We start from the raw sequence: 13,198 nt of genomic DNA, 5'->3' as shown, positions 1-13,198 counted from the left end.
CTCACATTTACGTCTTGCTCTCCTTACGTCAGTATACGAGTCTGTGACGCTGGCTTTGCAACATCTTGCGTGCCTTTAGGCTCGCCGCGACCAACACTTACCACAAAACATGGAGGCGCCGGGGCTTGAACCCGGGACCTTTCACATGCAAAGCGAACGCTCTACCAACTGAGCTACGCCCCCAAGCACAACCAAGCTGCGCTGTTCTCCGTTCTTTGCTACTCTTATGTGCACGGACACGATGGTTGGTTGGTTTGCAGGGGTGAAGGGACCAGAGTACAAAGGCGCGGACACGTTCACATACGCAAGAGTTCCAAGTAGTTTCGATGCTCTGGTATTACGACTGCAAATTCCGTCCGTTTTTAACGTCTTAAATTGAAGGGACAGTCACAAGTTGCTCCGTTTTCACTCCATGTCGACAATCACACAGCACCTGAGGTAACAAGCACATCTGAAGACCCATTGTGCACTCGACTGTTCATGCCAACTCACTGCCTCGCACTTTACTACTGTGTACCACTCTTGTCGTCCAACTGCAAAAGACTGGCCCACAACAACTTTCCGCGTCTCCATTGCACTGCGCAAACTACGAAACGCTCCCCAAACATGGCACTCACCCACGCAGACGACTTTTCCGACTTTACACGACGCTCACGCAACGCTCACGCTAGTGACAGCCTTATTTAGAGCTTGACGTCGCACACAAGCGAATGAGCACATTTCGCCTACGACTTACGCCGCCCTCCTAGTGTGGCTGTTCGGTGTCTGCAGGCAGCGAGGGGCTGCAAGCTTCCTGTGTTCGCGCCTATGTCACCTCTGCTTGCTTGTCAGAGACAGAGTATCGCAAAACATACAACTCACTCCATGAATTGATTGCTACGGCATCTGTCATCAGCAGTCACAACTAGCAACACCAGTAGCAGCCGACTGCACGTCAAGAATTGGAATGTGCAGTGGGATTTTTGTGAATTCGGCGCAAGGCTGATCTTTGCGACATAGGTTTGAGAATCTTATGGGAACACTTGTACTGTTTCTAAATTAAGTGTAGTGGTGGGAGGAGGGTGCTTCGTGCGCATTACAGCACGCTTGCCAATTGTGGCTGCTAATCGTTGGCTCGTATCTGCCTTGACACATTTTCTGGCTGTGAATTATTCCACTTGCATGGCAGTGTGCGCATGTTGGTGTGTTAAAAATTCTGGAGGCGCTGGGTATCGATCCCAGTACCTCTCGCATGCTAAGCGAGCGCTCTACCATCTGAGCTACGCCCCCTGCTGACGAACTGCGCTACATACAGCCATATCAATGACACAGACCCTTGCACTCCCATTATTCCGCTGACAAACACTACTCTCAATGTGTCCGTGAGGGTGTCTTTCAGGTTTCCTGCATTCTGTATCGAATCGTAGTTGGCCAAAATCAAAGTGGCACGCACGACGGCGAAAATAGCGTTCGGCCAACGCTCTGGGGTAGACGAACGTGTTGTCCACTCTCTAGACTTCATTGAGGTTAGGCCGTTATACCTAAGGCAGATTTGCACTCGATGACACCTCGACAACAGCCGGTCCTCACATTTACGTCTTGCTCTCCTTACGTCAGTATACGAGTCTGTGACGCTGGCTTTGCAACATCTTGCGTGCCTTTAGGCTCGCCGCGACCAACACTTACCACAAAACATGGAGGCGCCGGGGCTTGAACCCGGGACCTTTCACATGCAAAGCGAACGCTCTACCAACTGAGCTACGCCCCCAAGCACAACCAAGCTGCGCTGTTCTCCGTTCTTTGCTACTCTTATGTGCACGGACACGATGGTTGGTTGGTTTGCAGGGGTGAAGGGACCAGAGTACAAAGGCGCGGACACGTTCACATACGCAAGAGTTCCAAGTAGTTTCGATGCTCTGGTATTACGACTGCAAATTCCGTCCGTTTTTAACGTCTTAAATTGAAGGGACAGTCACAAGTTGCTCCGTTTTCACTCCATGTCGACAATCACACAGCACCTGAGGTAACAAGCACATCTGAAGACCCATTGTGCACTCGACTGTTCATGCCAACTCACTGCCTCGCACTTTACTACTGTGTACCACTCTTGTCGTCCAACTGCAAAAGACTGGCCCACAACAACTTTCCGCGTCTCCATTGCACTGCGCAAACTACGAAACGCTCCCCAAACATGGCACTCACCCACGCAGACGACTTTTCCGACTTTACACGACGCTCACGCAACGCTCACGCTAGTGACAGCCTTATTTAGAGCTTGACGTCGCACACAAGCGAATGAGCACATTTCGCCTACGACTTAGGCCGCCCTCCTAGTGTGGCTGTTCGGTGTCTGCAGGCAGCGAGGGGCTGCAAGCTTCCTGTGTTCCCGCCTATGTCACCTCTGCTTGCTTGTCAGAGACAGAGTATCGCAAAACATACAACTCACTCCATGAATTGATTGCTACGGCATCTGTCATCAGCAGTCACAACTAGCAACACCAGTAGCAGCCGACTGCACGTCAAGAATTGGAATGTGCAGTGGGATTTTTGTGAATTCGGCGCAAGGCTGATCTTTGCGACATAGGTTTGAGAATCTTATGGGAACACTTGTACTGTTTCTAAATTAAGTGTAGTGGTGGGAGGAGGGTGCTTCGTGCGCATTACAGCACGCTTGCCAATTGTGGCTGCTAATCGTTGGCTCGTATCTGCCTTGACACATTTTCTGGCTGTGAATTATTCCACTTGCATGGCAGTGTGCGCATGTTGGTGTGTTAAAAATTCTGGAGGCGCTGGGTATCGATCCCAGTACCTCTCGCATGCTAAGCGAGCGCTCTACCATCTGAGCTACGCCCCCTGCTGACGAACTGCGCTACATACAGCCATATCAATGACACAGACCCTTGCACTCCCATTATTCCGCTGACAAACACTACTCTCAATGTGTCCGTGAGGGTGTCTTTCAGGTTTCCTGCATTCTGTATCGAATCGTAGTTGGCCAAAATCAAAGTGGCACGCACGACGGCGAAAATAGCGTTCGGCCAACGCTCTGGGGTAGACGAACGTGTTGTCCACTCTCTAGACTTCATTGAGGTTAGGCCGTTATACCTAAGGCAGATTTGCACTCGATGACACCTCGACAACAGCCGGTCCTCACATTTACGTCTTGCTCTCCTTACGTCAGTATACGAGTCTGTGACGCTGGCTTTGCAACATCTTGCGTGCCTTTAGGCTCGCCGCGACCAACACTTACCACAAAACATGGAGGCGCCGGGGCTTGAACCCGGGACCTTTCACATGCAAAGCGAACGCTCTACCAACTGAGCTACGCCCCCAAGCACAACCAAGCTGCGCTGTTCTCCGTTCTTTGCTACTCTTATGTGCACGGACACGATGGTTGGTTGGTTTGCAGGGGTGAAGGGACCAGAGTACAAAGGCGCGGACACGTTCACATACGCAAGAGTTCCAAGTAGTTTCGATGCTCTGGTATTACGACTGCAAATTCCGTCCGTTTTTAACGTCTTAAATTGAAGGGACAGTCACAAGTTGCTCCGTTTTCACTCCATGTCGACAATCACACAGCACCTGAGGTAACAAGCACATCTGAAGACCCATTGTGCACTCGACTGTTCATGCCAACTCACTGCCTCGCACTTTACTACTGTGTACCACTCTTGTCGTCCAACTGCAAAAGACTGGCCCACAACAACTTTCCGCGTCTCCATTGCACTGCGCAAACTACGAAACGCTCCCCAAACATGGCACTCACCCACGCAGACGACTTTTCCGACTTTACACGACGCTCACGCAACGCTCACGCTAGTGACAGCCTTATTTAGAGCTTGACGTCGCACACAAGCGAATGAGCACATTTCGCCTACGACTTAGGCCGCCCTCCTAGTGTGGCTGTTCGGTGTCTGCAGGCAGCGAGGGGCTGCAAGCTTCCTGTGTTCGCGCCTATGTCACCTCTGCTTGCTTGTCAGAGACAGAGTATCGCAAAACATACAACTCACTCCATGAATTGATTGCTACGGCATCTGTCATCAGCAGTCACAACTAGCAACACCAGTAGCAGCCGACTGCACGTCAAGAATTGGAATGTGCAGTGGGATTTTTGTGAATTCGGCGCAAGGCTGATCTTTGCGACATAGGTTTGAGAATCTTATGGGAACACTTGTACTGTTTCTAAATTAAGTGTAGTGGTGGGAGGAGGGTGCTTCGTGCGCATTACAGCACGCTTGCCAATTGTGGCTGCTAATCGTTGGCTCGTATCTGCCTTGACACATTTTCTGGCTGTGAATTATTCCACTTGCATGGCAGTGTGCGCATGTTGGTGTGTTAAAAATTCTGGAGGCGCTGGGTATCGATCCCAGTACCTCTCGCATGCTAAGCGAGCGCTCTACCATCTGAGCTACGCCCCCTGCTGACGAACTGCGCTACATACAGCCATATCAATGACACAGACCCTTGCACTCCCATTATTCCGCTGACAAACACTACTCTCAATGTGTCCGTGAGGGTGTCTTTCAGGTTTCCTGCATTCTGTATCGAATCGTAGTTGGCCAAAATCAAAGTGGCACGCACGACGGCGAAAATAGCGTTCGGCCAACGCTCTGGGGTAGACGAACGTGTTGTCCACTCTCTAGACTTCATTGAGGTTAGGCCGTTATACCTAAGGCAGATTTGCACTCGATGACACCTCGACAACAGCCGGTCCTCACATTTACGTCTTGCTCTCCTTACGTCAGTATACGAGTCTGTGACGCTGGCTTTGCAACATCTTGCGTGCCTTTAGGCTCGCCGCGACCAACACTTACCACAAAACATGGAGGCGCCGGGGCTTGAACCCGGGACCTTTCACATGCAAAGCGAACGCTCTACCAACTGAGCTACGCCCCCAAGCACAACCAAGCTGCGCTGTTCTCCGTTCTTTGCTACTCTTATGTGCACGGACACGATGGTTGGTTGGTTTGCAGGGGTGAAGGGACCAGAGTACAAAGGCGCGGACACGTTCACATACGCAAGAGTTCCAAGTAGTTTCGATGCTCTGGTATTACGACTGCAAATTCCGTCCGTTTTTAACGTCTTAAATTGAAGGGACAGTCACAAGTTGCTCCGTTTTCACTCCATGTCGACAATCACACAGCACCTGAGGTAACAAGCACATCTGAAGACCCATTGTGCACTCGACTGTTCATGCCAACTCACTGCCTCGCACTTTACTACTGTGTACCACTCTTGTCGTCCAACTGCAAAAGACTGGCCCACAACAACTTTCCGCGTCTCCATTGCACTGCGCAAACTACGAAACGCTCCCCAAACATGGCACTCACCCACGCAGACGACTTTTCCGACTTTACACGACGCTCACGCAACGCTCACGCTAGTGACAGCCTTATTTAGAGCTTGACGTCGCACACAAGCGAATGAGCACATTTCGCCTACGACTTAGGCCGCCCTCCTAGTGTGGCTGTTCGGTGTCTGCAGGCAGCGAGGGGCTGCAAGCTTCCTGTGTTCCCGCCTATGTCACCTCTGCTTGCTTGTCAGAGACAGAGTATCGCAAAACATACAACTCACTCCATGAATTGATTGCTACGGCATCTGTCATCAGCAGTCACAACTAGCAACACCAGTAGCAGCCGACTGCACGTCAAGAATTGGAATGTGCAGTGGGATTTTTGTGAATTCGGCGCAAGGCTGATCTTTGCGACATAGGTTTGAGAATCTTATGGGAACACTTGTACTGTTTCTAAATTAAGTGTAGTGGTGGGAGGAGGGTGCTTCGTGCGCATTACAGCACGCTTGCCAATTGTGGCTGCTAATCGTTGGCTCGTATCTGCCTTGACACATTTTCTGGCTGTGAATTATTCCACTTGCATGGCAGTGTGCGCATGTTGGTGTGTTAAAAATTCTGGAGGCGCTGGGTATCGATCCCAGTACCTCTCGCATGCTAAGCGAGCGCTCTACCATCTGAGCTACGCCCCCTGCTGACGAACTGCGCTACATACAGCCATATCAATGACACAGACCCTTGCACTCCCATTATTCCGCTGACAAACACTACTCTCAATGTGTCCGTGAGGGTGTCTTTCAGGTTTCCTGCATTCTGTATCGAATCGTAGTTGGCCAAAATCAAAGTGGCACGCACGACGGCGAAAATAGCGTTCGGCCAACGCTCTGGGGTAGACGAACGTGTTGTCCACTCTCTAGACTTCATTGAGGTTAGGCCGTTATACCTAAGGCAGATTTGCACTCGATGACACCTCGACAACAGCCGGTCCTCACATTTACGTCTTGCTCTCCTTACGTCAGTATACGAGTCTGTGACGCTGGCTTTGCAACATCTTGCGTGCCTTTAGGCTCGCCGCGACCAACACTTACCACAAAACATGGAGGCGCCGGGGCTTGAACCCGGGACCTTTCACATGCAAAGCGAACGCTCTACCAACTGAGCTACGCCCCCAAGCACAACCAAGCTGCGCTGTTCTCCGTTCTTTGCTACTCTTATGTGCACGGACACGATGGTTGGTTGGTTTGCAGGGGTGAAGGGACCAGAGTACAAAGGCGCGGACACGTTCACATACGCAAGAGTTCCAAGTAGTTTCGATGCTCTGGTATTACGACTGCAAATTCCGTCCGTTTTTAACGTCTTAAATTGAAGGGACAGTCACAAGTTGCTCCGTTTTCACTCCATGTCGACAATCACACAGCACCTGAGGTAACAAGCACATCTGAAGACCCATTGTGCACTCGACTGTTCATGCCAACTCACTGCCTCGCACTTTACTACTGTGTACCACTCTTGTCGTCCAACTGCAAAAGACTGGCCCACAACAACTTTCCGCGTCTCCATTGCACTGCGCAAACTACGAAACGCTCCCCAAACATGGCACTCACCCACGCAGACGACTTTTCCGACTTTACACGACGCTCACGCAACGCTCACGCTAGTGACAGCCTTATTTAGAGCTTGACGTCGCACACAAGCGAATGAGCACATTTCGCCTACGACTTAGGCCGCCCTCCTAGTGTGGCTGTTCGGTGTCTGCAGGCAGCGAGGGGCTGCAAGCTTCCTGTGTTCGCGCCTATGTCACCTCTGCTTGCTTGTCAGAGACAGAGTATCGCAAAACATACAACTCACTCCATGAATTGATTGCTACGGCATCTGTCATCAGCAGTCACAACTAGCAACACCAGTAGCAGCCGACTGCACGTCAAGAATTGGAATGTGCAGTGGGATTTTTGTGAATTCGGCGCAAGGCTGATCTTTGCGACATAGGTTTGAGAATCTTATGGGAACACTTGTACTGTTTCTAAATTAAGTGTAGTGGTGGGAGGAGGGTGCTTCGTGCGCATTACAGCACGCTTGCCAATTGTGGCTGCTAATCGTTGGCTCGTATCTGCCTTGACACATTTTCTGGCTGTGAATTATTCCACTTGCATGGCAGTGTGCGCATGTTGGTGTGTTAAAAATTCTGGAGGCGCTGGGTATCGATCCCAGTACCTCTCGCATGCTAAGCGAGCGCTCTACCATCTGAGCTACGCCCCCTGCTGACGAACTGCGCTACATACAGCCATATCAATGACACAGACCCTTGCACTCCCATTATTCCGCTGACAAACACTACTCTCAATGTGTCCGTGAGGGTGTCTTTCAGGTTTCCTGCATTCTGTATCGAATCGTAGTTGGCCAAAATCAAAGTGGCACGCACGACGTCGAAAATAGCGTTCGGCCAACGCTCTGGGGTAGACGAACGTGTTGTCCACTCTCTAGACTTCATTGAGGTTAGGCCGTTATACCTAAGGCAGATTTGCACTCGATGACACCTCGACAACAGCCGGTCCTCACATTTACGTCTTGCTCTCCTTACGTCAGTATACGAGTCTGTGACGCTGGCTTTGCAACATCTTGCGTGCCTTTAGGCTCGCCGCGACCAACACTTACCACAAAACATGGAGGCGCCGGGGCTTGAACCCGGGACCTTTCACATGCAAAGCGAACGCTCTACCAACTGAGCTACGCCCCCAAGCACAACCAAGCTGCGCTGTTCTCCGTTCTTTGCTACTCTTATGTGCACGGACACGATGGTTGGTTGGTTTGCAGGGGTGAAGGGACCAGAGTACAAAGGCGCGGACACGTTCACATACGCAAGAGTTCCAAGTAGTTTCGATGCTCTGGTATTACGACTGCAAATTCCGTCCGTTTTTAACGTCTTAAATTGAAGGGACAGTCACAAGTTGCTCCGTTTTCACTCCATGTCGACAATCACACAGCACCTGAGGTAACAAGCACATCTGAAGACCCATTGTGCACTCGACTGTTCATGCCAACTCACTGCCTCGCACTTTACTACTGTGTACCACTCTTGTCGTCCAACTGCAAAAGACTGGGCCACAACAACTTTCCGCGTCTCCATTGCACTGCGCAAACTACGAAACGCTCCCCAAACATGGCACTCACCCACGCAGACGACTTTTCCGACTTTACACGACGCTCACGCAACGCTCACGCTAGTGACAGCCTTATTTAGAGCTTGACGTCGCACACAAGCGAATGAGCACATTTCGCCTACGACTTAGGCCGCCCTCCTAGTGTGGCTGTTCGGTGTCTGCAGGCAGCGAGGGGCTGCAAGCTTCCTGTGTTCGCGCCTATGTCACCTCTGCTTGCTTGTCAGAGACAGAGTATCGCAAAACATACAACTCACTCCATGAATTGATTGCTACGGCATCTGTCATCAGCAGTCACAACTAGCAACACCAGTAGCAGCCGACTGCACGTCAAGAATTGGAATGTGCAGTGGGATTTTTGTGAATTCGGCGCAAGGCTGATCTTTGCGACATAGGTTTGAGAATCTTATGGGAACACTTGTACTGTTTCTAAATTAAGTGTAGTGGTGGGAGGAGGGTGCTTCGTGCGCATTACAGCACGCTTGCCAATTGTGGCTGCTAATCGTTGGCTCGTATCTGCCTTGACACATTTTCTGGCTGTGAATTATTCCACTTGCATGGCAGTGTGCGCATGTTGGTGTGTTAAAAATTCTGGAGGCGCTGGGTATCGATCCCAGTACCTCTCGCATGCTAAGCGAGCGCTCTACCATCTGAGCTACGCCCCCTGCTGACGAACTGCGCTACATACAGCCATATCAATGACACAGACCCTTGCACTCCCATTATTCCGCTGACAAACACTACTCTCAATGTGTCCGTGAGGGTGTCTTTCAGGTTTCCTGCATTCTGTATCGAATCGTAGTTGGCCAAAATCAAAGTGGCACGCACGACGGCGAAAATAGCGTTCGGCCAACGCTCTGGGGTAGACGAACGTGTTGTCCACTCTCTAGACTTCATTGAGGTTAGGCCGTTATACCTAAGGCAGATTTGCACTCGATGACACCTCGACAACAGCCGGTCCTCACATTTACGTCTTGCTCTCCTTACGTCAGTATACGAGTCTGTGACGCTGGCTTTGCAACATCTTGCGTGCCTTTAGGCTCGCCGCGACCAACACTTACCACAAAACATGGAGGCGCCGGGGCTTGAACCCGGGACCTTTCACATGCAAAGCGAACGCTCTACCAACTGAGCTACGCCCCCAAGCACAACCAAGCTGCGCTGTTCTCCGTTCTTTGCTACTCTTATGTGCACGGACACGATGGTTGGTTGGTTTGCAGGGGTGAAGGGACCAGAGTACAAAGGCGCGGACACGTTCACATACGCAAGAGTTCCAAGTAGTTTCGATGCTCTGGTATTACGACTGCAAATTCCGTCCGTTTTTAACGTCTTAAATTGAAGGGACAGTCACAAGTTGCTCCGTTTTCACTCCATGTCGACAATCACACAGCACCTGAGGTAACAAGCACATCTGAAGACCCATTGTGCACTCGACTGTTCATGCCAACTCACTGCCTCGCACTTTACTACTGTGTACCACTCTTGTCGTCCAACTGCAAAAGACTGGCCCACAACAACTTTCCGCGTCTCCATTGCACTGCGCAAACTACGAAACGCTCCCCAAACATGGCACTCACCCACGCAGACGACTTTTCCGACTTTACACGACGCTCACGCAACGCTCACGCTAGTGACAGCCTTATTTAGAGCTTGACGTCGCACACAAGCGAATGAGCACATTTCGCCTACGACTTAGGCCGCCCTCCTAGTGTGGCTGTTCGGTGTCTGCAGGCAGCGAGGGGCTGCAAGCTTCCTGTGTTCCCGCCTATGTCACCTCTGCTTGCTTGTCAGAGACAGAGTATCGCAAAACATACAACTCACTCCATGAATTGATTGCTACGGCATCTGTCATCAGCAGTCACAACTAGCAACACCAGTAGCAGCCGACTGCACGTCAAGAATTGGAATGTGCAGTGGGATTTTTGTGAATTCGGCGCAAGGCTGATCTTTGCGACATAGGTTTGAGAATCTTATGGGAACACTTGTACTGTTTCTAAATTAAGTGTAGTGGTGGGAGGAGGGTGCTTCGTGCGCATTACAGCACGCTTGCCAATTGTGGCTGCTAATCGTTGGCTCGTATCTGCCTTGACACATTTTCTGGCTGTGAATTATTCCACTTGCATGGCAGTGTGCGCATGTTGGTGTGTTAAAAATTCTGGAGGCGCTGGGTATCGATCCCAGTACCTCTCGCATGCTAAGCGAGCGCTCTACCATCTGAGCTACGCCCCCTGCTGACGAACTGCGCTACATACAGCCATATCAATGACACAGACCCTTGCACTCCCATTATTCCGCTGACAAACACTACTCTCAATGTGTCCGTGAGGGTGTCTTTCAGGTTTCCTGCATTCTGTATCGAATCGTAGTTGGCCAAAATCAAAGTGGCACGCACGACGGCGAAAATAGCGTTCGGCCAACGCTCTGGGGTAGACGAACGTGTTGTCCACTCTCTAGACTTCATTGAGGTTAGGCCGTTATACCTAAGGCAGATTTGCACTCGATGACACCTCGACAACAGCCGGTCCTCACATTTACGTCTTGCTCTCCTTACGTCAGTATACGAGTCTGTGACGCTGGCTTTGCAACATCTTGCGTGCCTTTAGGCTCGCCGCGACCAACACTTACCACAAAACATGGAGGCGCCGGGGCTTGAACCCGGGACCTTTCACATGCAAAGCGAACGCTCTACCAACTGAGCTACGCCCCCAAGCACAACCAAGCTGCGCTGTTCTCCGTTCTTTGCTACTCTTATGTGCACGGACACGATGGTTGGTTGGTTTGCAGGGGTGAAGGGACCAGAGTACAAAGGCGCGGACACGTTCACATACGCAAGAGTTCCAAGTAGTTTCGATGCTCTGGTATTACGACTGCAAATTCCGTCCGTTTTTAACGTCTTAAATTGAAGGGACAGTCACAAGTTGCTCCGTTTTCACTCCATGTCGACAATCACACAGCACCTGAGGTAACAAGCACATCTGAAGACCCATTGTGCACTCGACTGTTCATGCCAACTCACTGCCTCGCACTTTACTACTGTGTACCACTCTTGTCGTCCAACTGCAAAAGACTGGCCCACAACAACTTTCCGCGTCTCCATTGCACTGCGCAAACTACGAAACGCTCCCCAAACATGGCACTCACCCACGCAGACGACTTTTCCGACTTTACACGACGCTCACGCAACGCTCACGCTAGTGACAGCCTTATTTAGAGCTTGACGTCGCACACAAGCGAATGAGCACATTTCGCCTACGACTTAGGCCGCCCTCCTAGTGTGGCTGTTCGGTGTCTGCAGGCAGCGAGGGGCTGCAAGCTTCCTGTGTTCGCGCCTATGTCACCTCTGCTTGCTTGTCAGAGACAGAGTATCGCAAAACATACAACTCACTCCATGAATTGATTGCTACGGCATCTGTCATCAGCAGTCACAACTAGCAACACCAGTAGCAGCCGACTGCACGTCAAGAATTGGAATGTGCAGTGGGATTTTTGTGAATTCGGCGCAAGGCTGATCTTTGCGACATAGGTTTGAGAATCTTATGGGAACACTTGTACTGTTTCTAAATTAAGTGTAGTGGTGGGAGGAGGGTGCTTCGTGCGCATTACAGCACGCTTGCCAATTGTGGCTGCTAATCGTTGGCTCGTATCTGCCTTGACACATTTTCTGGCTGTGAATTATTCCACTTGCATGGCAGTGTGCGCATGTTGGTGTGTTAAAAATTCTGGAGGCGCTGGGTATCGATCCCAGTACCTCTCGCATGCTAAGCGAGCGCTCTACCATCTGAGCTACGCCCCCTGCTGACGAACTGCGCTACATACAGCCATATCAATGACACAGACCCTTGCACTCCCATTATTCCGCTGACAAACACTACTCTCAATGTGTCCGTGAGGGTGTCTTTCAGGTTTCCTGCATTCTGTATCGAATCGTAGTTGGCCAAAATCAAAGTGGCACGCACGACGGCGAAAATAGCGTTCGGCCAACGCTCTGGGGTAGACGAACGTGTTGTCCACTCTCTAGACTTCATTGAGGTTAGGCCGTTATACCTAAGGCAGATTTGCACTCGATGACACCTCGACAACAGCCGGTCCTCACATTTACGTCTTGCTCTCCTTACGTCAGTATACGAGTCTGTGACGCTGGCTTTGCAACATCTTGCGTGCCTTTAGGCTCGCCGCGACCAACACTTACCACAAAACATGAGGCGCCGGGGCTTGAACCCGGGACCTTTCACATGCAAAGCGAACGCTCTACCAACTGAGCTACGCCCCCAAGCACAACCAAGCTGCGCTGTTCTCCGTTCTTTGCTACTCTTATGTGCACGGACACGATGGTTGGTTGGTTTGCAGGGGTGAAGGGACCAGAGTACAAAGGCGCGGACACGTTCACATACGCAAGAGTTCCAAGTAGTTTCGATGCTCTGGTATTACGACTGCAAATTCCGTCCGTTTTTAACGTCTTAAATTGAAGGGACAGTCACAAGTTGCTCCGTTTTCACTCCATGTCGACAATCACACAGCACCTGAGGTAACAAGCACATCTGAAGACCCATTGTGCACTCGACTGTTCATGCCAACTCACTGCCTCGCACTTTACTACTGTGTACCACTCTTGTCGTCCAACTGCAAAAGACTGGGCCACAACAACTTTCCGCGTCTCCATTGCACTGCGCAAACTACGAAACGCTCCCCAAACATGCCACTCACCCACGCAGACGACTTTTCCGACTTTACACGACGCTCACGCAACGCTCACGCTAGTGACAGCCTTATTTAG

At 51.0% G+C, this 13,198-nt stretch overlaps 17 non-coding genes across 17 annotated transcripts; all 17 read right to left on the bottom strand.

The window, feature by feature from the left end:
• Nucleotides 1–110: 110 nt before the first annotated feature.
• Trnaa-ugc lies at nucleotides 111–183 on the bottom strand. The gene has a single exon. It is a non-coding gene; the product is annotated as a tRNA-Ala (tRNA).
• Nucleotides 184–1,196: 1,013 nt separating this feature from the next.
• Trnaa-agc lies at nucleotides 1,197–1,269 on the bottom strand. Its single transcript has one exon. It is a non-coding gene; the product is annotated as a tRNA-Ala (tRNA).
• A 405-nt stretch (nucleotides 1,270–1,674) lies between these two features.
• On the bottom strand, nucleotides 1,675–1,747 carry Trnaa-ugc. Its single transcript has one exon. It is a non-coding gene; the product is annotated as a tRNA-Ala (tRNA).
• A 1,013-nt stretch (nucleotides 1,748–2,760) lies between these two features.
• Trnaa-agc lies at nucleotides 2,761–2,833 on the bottom strand. The gene has a single exon. It is a non-coding gene; the product is annotated as a tRNA-Ala (tRNA).
• A 405-nt stretch (nucleotides 2,834–3,238) lies between these two features.
• Nucleotides 3,239–3,311, bottom strand: Trnaa-ugc. The gene has a single exon. It is a non-coding gene; the product is annotated as a tRNA-Ala (tRNA).
• A 1,013-nt stretch (nucleotides 3,312–4,324) lies between these two features.
• On the bottom strand, nucleotides 4,325–4,397 carry Trnaa-agc. Its single transcript has one exon. It is a non-coding gene; the product is annotated as a tRNA-Ala (tRNA).
• Nucleotides 4,398–4,802: 405 nt separating this feature from the next.
• On the bottom strand, nucleotides 4,803–4,875 carry Trnaa-ugc. Its single transcript has one exon. It is a non-coding gene; the product is annotated as a tRNA-Ala (tRNA).
• Nucleotides 4,876–5,888: 1,013 nt separating this feature from the next.
• Trnaa-agc lies at nucleotides 5,889–5,961 on the bottom strand. The gene has a single exon. It is a non-coding gene; the product is annotated as a tRNA-Ala (tRNA).
• Nucleotides 5,962–6,366: 405 nt separating this feature from the next.
• Trnaa-ugc lies at nucleotides 6,367–6,439 on the bottom strand. Its single transcript has one exon. It is a non-coding gene; the product is annotated as a tRNA-Ala (tRNA).
• A 1,013-nt stretch (nucleotides 6,440–7,452) lies between these two features.
• Trnaa-agc lies at nucleotides 7,453–7,525 on the bottom strand. Its single transcript has one exon. It is a non-coding gene; the product is annotated as a tRNA-Ala (tRNA).
• A 405-nt stretch (nucleotides 7,526–7,930) lies between these two features.
• Nucleotides 7,931–8,003, bottom strand: Trnaa-ugc. The gene has a single exon. It is a non-coding gene; the product is annotated as a tRNA-Ala (tRNA).
• Nucleotides 8,004–9,016: 1,013 nt separating this feature from the next.
• Trnaa-agc lies at nucleotides 9,017–9,089 on the bottom strand. Its single transcript has one exon. It is a non-coding gene; the product is annotated as a tRNA-Ala (tRNA).
• A 405-nt stretch (nucleotides 9,090–9,494) lies between these two features.
• Nucleotides 9,495–9,567, bottom strand: Trnaa-ugc. Its single transcript has one exon. It is a non-coding gene; the product is annotated as a tRNA-Ala (tRNA).
• Nucleotides 9,568–10,580: 1,013 nt separating this feature from the next.
• Nucleotides 10,581–10,653, bottom strand: Trnaa-agc. The gene has a single exon. It is a non-coding gene; the product is annotated as a tRNA-Ala (tRNA).
• A 405-nt stretch (nucleotides 10,654–11,058) lies between these two features.
• Trnaa-ugc lies at nucleotides 11,059–11,131 on the bottom strand. Its single transcript has one exon. It is a non-coding gene; the product is annotated as a tRNA-Ala (tRNA).
• A 1,013-nt stretch (nucleotides 11,132–12,144) lies between these two features.
• Nucleotides 12,145–12,217, bottom strand: Trnaa-agc. Its single transcript has one exon. It is a non-coding gene; the product is annotated as a tRNA-Ala (tRNA).
• Nucleotides 12,218–12,621: 404 nt separating this feature from the next.
• On the bottom strand, nucleotides 12,622–12,695 carry Trnaa-ugc. Its single transcript has one exon. It is a non-coding gene; the product is annotated as a tRNA-Ala (tRNA).
• Between the last annotated feature and the right edge of the window lie 503 nt (nucleotides 12,696–13,198).

This window comes from Schistocerca americana, unplaced genomic scaffold (assembly GCF_021461395.2).
Source record: "Schistocerca americana isolate TAMUIC-IGC-003095 unplaced genomic scaffold, iqSchAmer2.1 HiC_scaffold_311, whole genome shotgun sequence".
Classification (NCBI taxonomy): Eukaryota; Metazoa; Arthropoda; class Insecta; order Orthoptera; family Acrididae; genus Schistocerca; species Schistocerca americana.
The sequence above is the reverse complement of the archived record's forward strand: the minus strand, read 5'-3'. Positions and strand labels throughout refer to the sequence as shown.